This window comes from Somniosus microcephalus, chromosome 11 (genome assembly GCF_052327205.1).
Source record: "Somniosus microcephalus isolate GS21.2 chromosome 11, FLI_Smic_1.0, whole genome shotgun sequence".
NCBI classification, from domain to species: domain Eukaryota; kingdom Metazoa; phylum Chordata; class Chondrichthyes; order Squaliformes; family Somniosidae; genus Somniosus; species Somniosus microcephalus.
Genome location: NC_140997.1, coordinates 177,203,243 through 177,212,039, shown reverse-complemented (window position 1 = coordinate 177,212,039; position 8,797 = coordinate 177,203,243). Strand labels below are relative to the sequence as shown.

General features: G+C 47.2%; 1 non-coding gene across 1 annotated transcript; it reads right to left on the bottom strand.

Moving 5' to 3' along the window:
* Window positions 1-7,435: 7,435 nt before the first annotated feature.
* LOC147110999 (U4 spliceosomal RNA) lies at window positions 7,436-7,579 on the bottom strand. Its single transcript, XR_015080138.1, has one exon. It is a non-coding gene; the product is annotated as a U4 spliceosomal RNA (small nuclear RNA).
* Between the last annotated feature and the right edge of the window lie 1,218 nt (window positions 7,580-8,797).

Sequence of the window (8,797 nt, the reverse complement as noted above, 5' to 3'; positions counted from 1 at the left end):
ATTGCAGCATCGCACGAAGCCGCAGCGAGAGGCACGGCGGAAATGCAGCTGAAGACAGCGGTACTCAGTGTGGATCAAATGACTTCGGGTACAACGAAATGTTACCGTTGTGGGAAGACAACACACGACCAGAACCAATGCTGGTTTAAAAACCAGGAATGTAGAAAATGTGGCAAACTTGGTCACATAGCTAAAGTATGCCGGTCAGGAAAGAAGACCAGCAACAATAAGTCACCGCAGAAGAAGTACAGAAAGGTACATAAGGTGACTGTGAAGAGTCCAGATGAACTGAATTCGGATTCAGACCCCAACAGCAAGGAACTGGGTAGTCTGAGGATTCACAATGTGAGTAAAGAAGCTGACCGACAAACTATCTGGGTCACACTGCAGATTGCAAAAGTCCAAGTGAAGATGGAAGTGGACACCGGATCGGCGTTGACGGTCATGAATAAACAAGATTACAAAAAGTTATTCAAACATATTCCCCTACGGGATACGGAGATAGTATTGCAGACATACACGGGGCATAAAGTATACCCCATCGGAAAGATAATAGTCAAGGTGAGACACAAGGGCAAAGATCACCAAGGAGTGGACTTATATGTACTACCCGAGGGAGGTCCACCACTTCTGGGACGGGAGTGGATCAGGAAAATAAAGATAGACTGGCACTCACTAAACACAATGACGGTAGATTTCGGAAAGAAAGATGTCAAACCTGAACGGTTGTCCAGAATATTGGACGAGGCTAAAGAGGTATTCCAGCAGGGACTGGGAACACTGAGAGGAATTAAGGCAAAAATCAAGATTGCAGAACATGCAAGCCCAAAATTTTTCAAAGCCAGATCGGTACCTTACGCGATATGACCTGCTGTGGAGGCAGAACTGGAAGAGCTTGAACGTGCAGGGGTACTGTCGAAGGTGGACTGGAGTGAGTGGGCCACGCCCATTGTTCCCGTCATGAAGTCTTCATCAAGTAACAAGCCGGGGGACCGGGGAAGGTCCGCATCTGCGGAGACTTCAAGATCACAGTTAATCCGGTGCTTCACACGGTACAATACCCGCTTCCGCGGATTGAGGATATCTTTGCTTCATTGTCTGGCGGGAAACACTTCACAAAGATAGACCTGGCACAAGCATATTTACAGATGGAGGTCGAGGAAGAGTCACGCCAGTATCTCACAATCAACACGCACAGAGGCTTGTATCGATATAATAGACTGGTTTTTGGAGTAGCTTTGGCTCCAGCAATTTGGCAGAGGGCCATGGAGCAGGTCTTACAGGGTATTCCAAGCACTCAGTGTTACTTGGACGATATCCTGATTACGGGAGAAGACGAGGAGGAACACCTCACAAATTTGAAACTGGTGCTCACCAGGTTGAAGGAATATGGCCTTCGAGTTAATCGCCAGAAATGTGAGTTCTTCCAGAAACGGATCTCGTACTGCGGTCATGTCATTGACCAAGAGGGGCTGCACAAGTCACCTGACAAGATCGAAGCGGTCGTGAAGGCCCCCGCTCCGGAAAATGTATCATAGTTGAGGTCGTTTCTGGGGTTGATTAATTATTACCATAAGTTTCTGCCAAATCTATCCACGGTGCTGCATCCGCTGAATGCTCTGTTGCGGAAAGAAGTACCATGGAAGGGGAGCGAGGACTGTAAGAAGGCCTTTCGCAGAAGCAAGGCGTTGATTATCTCTGAGGAAGTGTTGGCTCACTTCAACCCAACGCTACCTCTTCGTCTAGCTTGTGATGCTTCCCCTTATGGTATTGGAGCTGTACTCTCACACAAGTTACCAAATGGCTCGGAAAGGCCAGTCGCATTTGCGTCCCGATCATTGACCTCCGCTGAGCGAAATTACGCTCAGATAGATAGGGAGGTTCTCAGCCTTGTGTGGGGAGTAAAGAAATTCAATCATTACCTGCAGGGCAAGAAGTTTGCATTGCTGACAGACCACCAGCCGTTGGTGTCCATATTCAACCCTAACAAGGCCGTTTCCACTATGACAGCACAAAGGCTACAGAGGTGGTCCGTTCTACTAGGGGCACACCAATATGACATTGAATACAAAAGGTCCAAACAGCATGGAAATGCTGATGGGTTATCGCGCCTACCGTTGCCAGTGGAAGAAGAGGCGACTACAGTGGACCCAGTGGAGATGTTCCACTCAACCATAATGGAATGTCTACCAGTAACAAATTCCATGATCGAAAAGGAAACAAGAAATGACCCGACTCTCTCATGAGTCTACGATTTAACGGTGGAGGGATGGCCAGTACATGGCGAACCAATGCTGCCAGCATTTTCGCACAGAAGAGAACAGCTGTCAGTGTGCCGAGGAACCTTGATGTGTGGATCTAGAGTGGTGATTCCACCCAAACTCCAGCAGAAAGTACTAAAGGAGCTTCATGAGGGGCATCTGGGTGGAGTGAAAATGAAGAACCTAGCCAGAGCGTTTGTGTGGTGGCCAGGTATTGATGGAGACATCGAAGAAATAACCAAGAGCTGTCTAGGATGCCAGAAGGTCCAAAAACACACCACCACAAGCTCCTCTGCATCCATGGGAGTGGCCCTCATCTCCATGGCAAAGGGTACATATCGACTTTGCTGGTCCATTTATGGACTCAATGTTTTTAATCGCGGTGGATGCACACTCCAAGTGGCCGGAGGTAATAAAAATGTCCTCCACCACCACGGAAAAAACCATCACAGTATTAAGGACCATATTTGCCAGGAATGGGCTGCCGGAACAGATCTGTTCTGATAATGGACCGCAATTTGTGTCCGAAGAATTCAGGAAGTTCTTAAAAAGCAATGGGGTTAAGCACTATACGTCCGCCCCATACCATCCCGCCACCAATGGATTAGCTGAAAGGTTTGTCCAGACCTTCAAGAAGGCCATAAAGGCCATGGGTAATGAAGACATAAATCTACAACATAAGGTAGATAACTTCTTGTTGGCGTACAGGAATGCAACACATGCGGTCACAAACCAAACTCCCGCCATGATGTTTTTCAATAGAAGAATAAGATGCCGGCTGGATTTGATTAAGCCAAACGTCAGAAGGGACGTAGAGAACTGGCAATTTCAAGGCATGAATGAAAGGCCAACTAGATCCTTTCAGATAGGTCAACAAGTTTTGGCCCGGGACTACCGTACCGAGAAATGGCAGCCTGGAACTATTGGAAAAAGGCTAGGACCGTTGATGTATACCGTGGACATTGGTGAAAGCATCATAAGGCACCATGTTGACCAGATCATAGAATCATCCACAAAGGCCCAACCTACTCCACAACTCTATACATCTAATGTTGAAGCAGAGATACCCAGAGCATCAACCTCCGATCCGGTAATACTGGAATCCGATGAACCTGAAACGGTCCTTCAAGCCGAATCGACCTTGCCAGAAGAACCTACTACACCACCGAAAATGACTACACCACCGAGGCGTTATCCGGACAGAGTCCGGAAGCCTCCAGAGAGACTGAATCTGTGAACTGTTTCACATAAAGTTGTATATATGTTAAGGTGTTATATTAATGGGAATATGTATATAGTGTTAACCTAAAAAGGGAGGATTGTAGTGTATGTAACGTTCCACCTTTAAGAGAACTATTTTAAGGGTTGCACTACTTTGTCTTGGCTACTGTATACTGTAATACCGGTGGTGACCACACCGGTATATAAGTGCTGTGTAAGGATTGATTGGGCAGATTCGCCCTGACCTTCGAATAGTAAAGTCCTGTTAAAGTTACTCTTGTAGTCTGTGTATTAATTCACCATATAACCCACAGACTTTACACCTGCCATTTTAGTTTAAACCTTCCCCAACAACACTAGCAAACACTCCCCCTAGGACATCAGTCCCGGTCCTGCCCAGGTACAAACCGTCCAGTTTGTACTGGTCCCACCTCCCCCAGAACTGGTTCCAATGTCCCAGGAATTTGAATCCCTCCCCCTTGCACCATTCTTCTAGCCACGTATTCATCTGAAATATTCTTCTATTTCTACTGAGATTACTACCTTTGAGGTCCTATTTTTTAATTTACCTCCTAACTCCCTATATTCAGCTTTTAGGACCTCATCCCATCTTTTACCTATATCGTTGGTACCTATATGCACCACGACAACTGGCTGTTCACCCTCCCCCTCCAGAATGCCCTGCAGCTGCTCCAAGACATTCTTGACCCTTGCACCAGGGAGGCAACATACTATCCTGGAGTCTCATTTGCGGCCGCAGAAATGCCTATCTATTCCCCTTACAATAGAATCCCCTATCACTATAGCTCTCCCGCTCTTTTTCCTCCCATCCCGTGCAGCAGAACCACCCATGGTGCCAGGAAGTTGGTTGCTGCTGCCTTCCCCCGATAAGCCATCTCTCCCAACAATATCCAAAGCGGTATATCTGTTTGAGAGGGGGATGACCACAGGGGACCCCTGCACTACCTGCCTGCGCCTACTACTCTGCCTGGCAGTCACCCATTCCCTTCCTGCCTGTGCAGCCTTTACCTACGCTGTGACCAACTGATTAAACATGATATCCACGATGTCCTCAGCATCGCGAATGCTCCAGTATGTATCCATTCGCAGCTCCAGCGCCACAATGCGGTCTGCCAGTAGCTGCAGCTGGATACACTTCCCGCACACATGGTCGTCAGGGACACAGGAAGTATCCCTGATTTCCCACATAGTGCAGGAGGAGCATGCCATGGGGCCGAGCTTTGCTGGCATGACTTACCCTTTAATTAATTTAAATTAAATCAATACCACCAATTATACTACAATTAAATGATATACTCAAGGGCCCTTGTTTCCTAACACTGCCCGCTACACAACAGAGACCTTAGAAAATATAACCACAATATTAAGACCATCTAAACTTTATAAACTATGGCCTAGAAATTCACTAGCCTTAGCGCCGCTTTTGAGGCGCTAGAGGGACTAGCGCCAGAGTTATGGCCATTTGAAAAATTGAGTGGGGCCCTAAAGCGGCGTTGCACCGGTAGCGCCGCGCCGGCACCGATGACGTCATCGGTGTGCGCAGCGTCCCGGTTGCCGTGGTAACCCGCCCGAACTCCAAAATTGAGTTGCGGCCGCCTCGCCCGTGGCAGCCGCAAGCAACGTTCTGTAAAAGGTGCCTTGCTGAAGTTAGCGCCGGCGCATTAAGGTCGCGCGGCGGCCGGCCGCTTCCCCGGCGGCCGCCTGCCCGCACCTCCCTCCCCGGACTCCTCCAAGACCCCCCCGCGGCACAGATGCATGTGGGCCGCGAGCCCGGCACTTCTCCGAGGTGCCGGGCTCATTTTTATTCAGCCGTCAACGGCCAGCGGTCGGGTGCAGGCAGCTCCTCCTTAACGGAAGGAGGAGGCCTGCACTTCCCCAGCCTGCCGCACCGCATCGGGCGCCGCAGCGCCGGAACAGCGCCGCAATGGGGCAGGTAGCGCCCATTGGGAGGCGCTGAAAGCCTCCAGTAGCGCCGGCAGCCGTTTGGGCGCGGCGCTACTGAATTTTTGGTGCGCGCAGGGGGACTTAGCGCCGGCACTAACTTCCGGCGCTAAAGCCCTGGCTGCGCCAAAACCCAATTTCTAGGCCTATGAACCTTAACTGTCAAACTATAGAGCAGTATAAGTACTCACCCAATCAGCTGCTTTCTCCTGCCCACGTCACATTTTGAATCGTGACGTGGCTCTGAAACGCCGCCGCCTGTCTGCGAGATTGGTAAGCCTTTGTAAAAAAACCCGCAAAAGTGAGTTTAAATACTCACTGAACCTCTGCTCTCACCGCTCCCGACAATGGCCTCTGTAAAAAAGCCCGTGAAAGTGAGTTTAAATACTCACTGAACCTCCGCTCTCACCACTCCCGACAATGGCCTCTGTAAAAAAGCCCACGAAAGTGAGTTTAAATACTCACTGAATCTCCGCTCTCACCGCTCCTGACAATGGCCTCTGTAAAAAAGCTCGCGAAAGTGAGTTTAAATACTCACTGAACCTCCGCTCTCACCGCTCCCGACAATGGCCTCTGTAAAAAGCTCGCAAAAGTGAGTTTAAATACTCACTGAACCTCCGCTCTCACCGCTCCCGACAATGGCCTCTGTAAAAAAGCCCGCGAAAGTGAGTTTAAATACTCACTGAACCTCCGCTCTCACCGCTCTCGACAATGGCCTCTGACGTGGTATAATATGTCAGAAAACCATCCAAGTAAAGTGATTTATATATTTTACCTGAACCTGAGGATTTGTGTAACTGCCTTTAAATTTCATATACCTAACTAGTTGCCTTTAAATTAATATACACAGAAGATTGTTATACATCTGTGAAAGTGTGTTTTTACATTCTTTAAAAAGTTCTACTGGGGAGCACATTCAGACACTATTGGAGTTCTTGTGAATAGCTTGAGCTCTACTCTCATGGTTTTTATGGTGATACCTGAATCCCTCAAGTGTGCAGTACTGAGGGAGTGCTGCACTGTCAGAGGTGCCATCTTTCAGTTGAGACGTTAAACCAAAGCCCCGTCTGCCCTCTCAGGTGGACGTAAACGATCCCAGGGATGATTTCGAAGAAGAGCAGGGGAGTTCTCCTCAGAGTCCTAGCCAATATTTACCCCTCAATAACAGATTATCTGTTCATTATCACATTGTTGTTTGTGGAACCTTGCTGTGCGCAAATTGGATGCCGCGTTTCCTACATTACAACAGTGACTACACTTCAAAAGTACTTCATTGGCTGTAAAGTGCTTTGGGGTGTACTGAGGTCGTTAAAAATGCTATATAAATGCAAGTCTTTCTTTTTTTTTATGGCCTCACAGCACACTCCAGCCACACTTTACTCTCTGGGTTATGTTTATGCTTTTATAACAAAAACAAAAAATGCTGGAAATGCACATTCTTTAGCATCTGTAAAGAGAGACACCAGGCTAATGTTCTCGGTGTAATCCTTCCTTATATTGGATTGCCTTTTATGCATGACTGTAATTTTTACTTGTAACACTTGCAAATAGCCAGTGATTTGTTGGTATAAGATTTGAGATCTGTCTTGAGCTGCCTCAGGTTCTTGTGACGCAATGCTAAATTTAGTTCAGATTCTGTGTCTTCCCCGGCTCTGGGGGTTTACACTGTTAAATCTGGCTCCCTTGAGCCAGCGGCAGAATCGTAGACTGAGTTATTTTGTGGGGCTATGATTGCTCCATGACAAAGGAGCCAGATTTACCAGTGGAAACATAGGGAGCCAGCTCACAGATGCTGGTCTCCTGGTTTGGAAATAAATTAGCACCATTTTAAAAGCAGCTTGTGTGAAGTGAGAAAAGCTGCTTCTACATTGTGCGAGACCCTTGCAAGTGCTGCCAGCACCTGATGTGTGAATGTTAAGTCACTGGCGGTAACCCCAAGTTAAATTTACCAGATTCACTAGCTGCTGGGGAGACCCAGTTAAAACAGGTTTTCCCTGACAAGAAGACCATCAAAAATTGCCAATGCTGACTATATTTCAAGTCACCACAGTAGGGTATTAGGAATTTTTTTTAGAAAGCAGTAATTGCACCTCGGTTAAACCTCATGGACAACGATACTGCCACTGCGCAAAGGCAAATTGATTCTGCCTGACGAGTCAGTGTATATCACCATGATGATTCCCTTCACACTGGTAGTGAGTTAGCTTAAACAATTTCAAAAACTAAATGACAACCCACAACTATGTGCACAGTACAGGAGCGCTATTTTTATGGGGCTCACTTAACTCCTAGACACTTGGTTCAACTTATAAGAACAAGTCCAAGAACCTATCTCACAAATTTGCTTTGGAATTGCGAGATAGGTTGTATGAGAGTCATGCATCAGGAGGCGATGGCACTAGCACACAATTTAACCCAATGGAAAAGCAGCTAAAGGCATTACAGGAATCTTTTAGTAAGATACTGAATTTTTCAGTGCAATGTACATAGGAAAAAGGACTGCTGACCAGCAGGACAATGCTATCACAGCCTTCATGGAATCAGCTGTCCCTCCCTGTATATCTGCTGATGGCTGTTTTCTTCTAGTTTGTTACCATGCCTTTGTTACCGCTAGACTTGACTATTCCAATGCAATCCTGGCTGGCCTCCCACATTCTACCCTACGTAAACTTGAGGTCATCCAAAACTCAGCTGCCCGTGTCCTAACTCGCATCAAGTCCTGTTCACCCATCACCCCTGTGCTCGCTGACCTACATTGGCTCCCGGTTAAGCAATGCCTTGATTTCAAAATTCTCATCCTTGTTTTCAAATCCCTCCATGGCCTTGCCCCTTCCTAGCTCTGTAATCTCCTTCAGCCCCACAACCCCCCGAGATATCTGTGCTCCTCTAATTCTGCCCTCTTGATCATCCCTGATTATAATCGCTCAACCATTGGTGGCTGTTCCTTTTGTTGCCTAGGCCCTAAGCTCTGGAATTCCCTCTCTATACCTCCCTGTCTCACTACCTCTCTTTCCTCCTTTAAGACTCTTCTTAAAACCTACCTCTTTGACCAAGCTTTTGGTCATCTGCCCTAATTTCTCCTTATGTGGCTCAGTGTCAAATTTTTTGTCTTATAATACTCCTGTGAAGCACCTTGGGTCATTTTACTATGTTAAAGGCACTATATAAATACAAATTTTTGTTGTTGTTGGTTGCTTCCTGTCTCTCTTCAAGCTTGTACCTTTTCTCCATTTTGGACTTTCTTCAGTTCAGTCAATTTCTAGGATTCAAACGGGGAGTTGGGGGCGAGATGGGCATGGACGTGGAGGTTTCAACACATTCAAGGACTTTGGATGGAAAAATAAGGTTGACAA